We start from the raw sequence: 5056 nt of genomic DNA, 5'->3' as shown, positions 1-5056 counted from the left end.
CCTGCTCTGTTTTTCAATTTCACTCCCTATCTTCTTCACTCACTGTGTAAATCCCCTCTTATCCACTCCCAGTAACAACTCGCCACATCCGGCTCTCTTGTTCTATCACTATGGATATTTGTTCTAGATTAACCTCTTGCGCTCTGTCCCACCTCTCCTCACTCACATGCATTTTTCACCCATATCTCAACCTCTTCTTCTGTTGTGGCTGCCCTTCTCAGCTCCATCCTTCCTTTGTTTTTGGTCTTTTACTCTTGCCCTCTCCCTTCTCTGGGGAGCTGCGACATCAGTTTAACAGGCATCATAGCATCCAGTCCAATGCAATATAAATGCCTCCCTCTCTCTCTCTTTCCCTCCCTCGCTCTCTCTCTCATTTTCTTTTTTTTCTACTTCTTTCCCATTTGCACAGAAAAAGAGAAAGAAGGAACCTGATGAGCCACCAACCACCAGCCAATTCCCAGGGATGACACGCATGTTTGTGCCGCACAGATTGCCGTTTGCTTTTCATCTGAGGGATAGATTGAGCTCTTGACCCTCCCCACTCCTCCTTCTCCTTCTCCCTTTTCCCTCCTCAACAGCTTCCCTCCTGTTTTTGTCCCAAAAGGCTGTAGATGGGTTTTACACAGGGTAAGAAAATTGTTTTCAATTGTCTTTCCTTTGACATTCTTTCATGTTTTATTTTTTCTATTCAGCATTTCTGTTCAGCATTGCGTATGCATATTTGTAGAAGCATAAATACATGCATGTAGATATGAAGACGTTATATAGAATAATAATTTTTTGTAGCTAGCATTGAAATTGGTCACAAGCTTTTGGTAAATGAAATATTATATAGTGAATGTAAGAGAAATACTGAAACAGTATTCTTTCAATATTGTTCCGGTCTGAAGGACTCACTTGAATGAAAACGCTACGTCCAGATGAACAGAATCAACCTTTTGGGGAAGTACTGAAACAGACCTTTTTCTAGTACTTTGCTGGGGAAGTTGCGAGAGCACAAGAAAAACTTTTTCCAACTTCCAGGTGAGTGATTAAAAGCACTGCACTGAGAGCACACAATATGGTTGATACGACATATGAACTGACAGTAAATACATCTGATAGTTACCTAGGCAACCAGAATGTGGGATGTCCAGAAGTGATCAACCTTCAACTTCAAAGCAATGTCCAACCAGTGAATTGCTTTCCAGTGTGTGCACAGCTTTACTCTTTATTTATACATAATTTCAGCAAGTCCTCAAACCTGCGCACTTGTCCCTGAGGTCTGATCTAACATAACAAAATCACTTAAACGACATGTAGGAGAGCATACAGTTTAACACAGAGAACTAAAGAGGCTGGAAAGGTTTTTGCAGGCAAATGTCTTTCAGGACCATTATTAATTTATTCTGCATAGATTTGTTCCCCTTATGTTTTTTTTTATTTAGGTGCTCTTTGGTTTTAGTTTTAACACCAAAACTAATGCTTACAGTTACAAAAAAAAGTATGTCATAACATTAACCATATCTTTGAATTCCAGGTTGTCACAGGGACAAGTTTAAGTTAAATGCAAACATTCACACTTACACACTTTGCTTCCTTATATATTAGTTTCCATGACTTGTGAAGTCTTTTTGAGAGGGTTTACAGAACAGTCTCCATACAATGGAGTTTTAAAAATGTTTAACACTCAGTATGCCTGACAAGCTGATAAGCTAACAACAGCATTTATCACTGTCTGAAATATTAAAGTACTTTTGTTCCCTCCATGTTGCTTAAAATGCTGTCTTGTTATTATCATTCTGTGAGTGAATTTACAGTATGTATGTGTCTGCAGAGGAAATACAATGTCTATATAAACGTATACTCTAAATAATCAAATTTATAGGCATTATTATGTGTGTGTGTGAGAGAGAGTGAGAGAAAGTGAAGCCAATATGAACACAATGTAAATAGCAGACATTCGTCTCGTGAAACTATGTATATACATTTGAATATTGGATTTTTGACAACATTTTGTCAGTGACTTATTTTGTTGAATAACAAACGATGCAGCGTAATTATGAACATTTTGAAAGACTGAAACATTTTTTCATGCTATTCTGATTTCCTCAGCCACTCAGTACAAACATTTTTATGTTTGTTTGAACAGAGACAGGGACAAAGAGTGACTCCAGTGAGTGTTGACTGATTCAGATCACAAAAGACAAACAAGTAAACAAAAAAAATCAAACCTCAAACAAAACATGGTTTTATTTTGGTGTCAGTTTACTCAATTCCTTATTATTGCAAGCAAATCCATACAGAGTTAGTTTACTGATTGCTTCTAGCCTTTGCTAAAACATTTGTGTGGTGATGGGAGTTATATCTTCTACGATTGTAATCCAAAGTGCACTGAAAGGTTTTGATGAATATGAATAATAACAGTTATTTAAATTGTATAATAGGCTCAACCAATGACCAACCCATCTGAACACAGTTGGTAGGAGTCAAGTTTAATAAAACTGGACCGTTTGGTAATAATACCAGAGATCTTTTGAGGACTTGGAAAACATGTGCTGAGAATAAAGCCATGATGTAGAACAGCAATTCTTTTATTATTCCTTTTCATGCTGCATTTGCCTTGGAAGGGTAATGGCACCGGTATTTGTTAATGGTTATGGTCAATGCATTGGTTCTTGTTTGTGGAAACCAGACCTCAGCACCATTCCCTGCATGTGCTTGAGATTACCATTCTCCAAAGTGGTTTTCCCCTAAACAAGGAAACAAAGTTATCTCCCATTTTTTCAGCTGTTGTGACAATCTCCCATTGAAGTTGATTGTCTTATTATGTATTATATCTATTAAACTGTTATTTCATTCAGGCATTTCATTTCATTTTTGATTTTGAAGGCTTTCGTAGGTGGCAGTACTTAAAACATTACTTAAAAAAGCCTTTACTTGACTCAGCTATCTTATCTAATATCTTAACTTTATCTTATCTAGGCAATATTATTAGAAAGCACAACATATATTTTCATTGCTATGCAGATGATAGCCAGCTTTATTTATTCATGAAGCCACATGACACAAATCAACTAGTTAAACTACAGGCATGTCTTAAAAACAAATATAAGTACATTAAACAAATATAAGTAGAACTGCTTAATTGTATTTGTTGCTAAAATTAGAAACATCCTGTCTCAGTGTGATGCGTAAAAAACGAGTTCATGCATTCATTACTCATAAGGTGAACTGCTTTAATTTCTCTTTAAAAACTGCAGTGAGAGTACTGAAAGAGAAAGAGAGGACATATTTTTCTCATATTAACTTATATTTACTGGCTCCCAGTTAAAAAGCAAAATTGAATTTAAAGTCTTTCTCCTCCCATACACATACTTGAATCAAGCCCCATTATATCATGGAGATCTCATGGAACCATACTGTCCCAATAGAGGACTGCTTTCAGACTGTTGGCTTAGTTGTGGTTCGTAGGGTATTTAAAAGTAGAATGGGAGGCAGAGCCTTAAACCCCTCCAGGCCCCTCTTCTGTGGAACTAGCTCCCAGTTTGGATTTGGACACCCTCTCTATTGGCGACCTGTCCAGGGTGTATCCCACCTCTTACCAGATGTTAGCCAGAATAGGGTCCAGTCCCTCCAGGCCCCGATAAAGATAAGAGGATAGGAATGGATGAATGGATGGAGGTTTACACTGCTGGGGCCTTGCCATGATGCGGTGAGTACTTCTTCACTTATGTCCTTTCACCCTCCATTTTGTTCCACTATTACATTTAATCATTAGAAAGTAGTAGTAGAATTACTGTAAATCATGTTTCTCTCTCCCATACGTGTCTTTGCTGTCTTTTCTTTTAGCTCACCCTCAACTGGTCATGGCAGGCTCAAGGTGGCTACGACTCCCTGTGCCTGGTTCTGCCAGAGGTTTCTTCCTGTTAAAAGGTACTTTTTCCTTGCTTGCTCTTAGTGGGGATGTCTGATCGTTGAGCTTTTTTTCTAATATTCTAGGTTCTTTACACTATAATATAAAGCAATTGGAGTTTACTATTACTGCGAATTGGCACTATATAAGTAAAATAGAGTTGAACTGAATCTCCCTCTGTGCCATCTGTGAATCCCTATGCTTCTGCTTCAATGTATCACTGGAATTCATGTATAGACCAAGCCACTTACACACACTGGGCCTTCAGCCCAGGGAAATTGGCTGCGTAACACAAGTTGGGAGGTGAACAACAAGTTTAAACGCCATCTTTTCTCATATGTATTGCACATAACAACATAGTCCAAACTTGTTCTCACTACTAGAAATAGTTCATTTCATTTAGGCAAGAGTGTGACTTGCAAGAGGGAGCACATGTCATACCCACTCACAGCTCCTACAGTCACACATAGATGGTACTGGGAAGCTGGCTGGTTAAGACCCTTGATGTCTGATTGCACTGGACATTTAGGTTCTCTGTCAGATAATATTTAGACAAGTTCAGGGCTGCAGTGAAAACTGATACTGCATGACAGAACAAGACTAAAATACAGTATATGGACAAAAAGTATTGGGCCGCACTTCTTACATGTTTGAATTCATGTGATTTGAGTGCCTTTGCCAGAAAGGTAGAAACCAATCATCTGGCCATTTAGTCTGCCTTTACAAACATTTGTGAAAGAACAGGTTGTTTTAAAGAGCTCACTGAATTTAGATGTTGTACAATAACAGGATGCCACAAGTCAGTTTGTGAAATTTCATCCTTCGTAGATATTCCACAGTCAACTTTAAGCAGTACTACTGGAAAATGGAAACAACTCAAAATACACAGCAACTCAACCACAAAGTGGAAGACCATGTAAAGTTACAGAAGAGGGTCACCAAGTGCTGAGGTGAATTGCACACTGAAGTAGGCTTTGGAGATGGGAATTTCATGGCATGGGTTTCAACAAGGCACAATGCCAAGCATCAGGTGGAATGCCGTAAAGTACGCTGCCACTGGACTCTGGAGCAGTGGGAACGTAGTCCATGGGGTGATGAATCATGTTTCTCTATCTGCAGTCTGATGAATGAGTCTAAGAATTCCAAGAGGACTTTAACTGC

At 38.5% G+C, this 5056-nt stretch overlaps 1 long non-coding RNA gene across 1 annotated transcript; it reads left to right on the top strand.

Moving 5' to 3' along the window:
* Positions 1 to 426: 426 nt before the first annotated feature.
* Positions 427 to 2959, top strand: LOC146376503 (uncharacterized). The gene is made up of 3 exons (XR_014801834.1): positions 427 to 627; positions 891 to 1023; positions 1105 to 2959. It is a non-coding gene; the product is annotated as an uncharacterized LOC146376503 (long non-coding RNA).
* Positions 2960 to 5056: the final 2097 nt, after the last annotated feature.

Source organism: Perissodus microlepis, chromosome 12 (assembly GCF_051167445.1).
Source record: "Perissodus microlepis isolate ML-2025 ecotype Zambia chromosome 12, ASM5116744v1, whole genome shotgun sequence".
Classification (NCBI taxonomy): Eukaryota; Metazoa; Chordata; class Actinopteri; order Cichliformes; family Cichlidae; genus Perissodus; species Perissodus microlepis.
The sequence above is the reverse complement of the archived record's forward strand: the minus strand, read 5'-3'. Positions and strand labels throughout refer to the sequence as shown.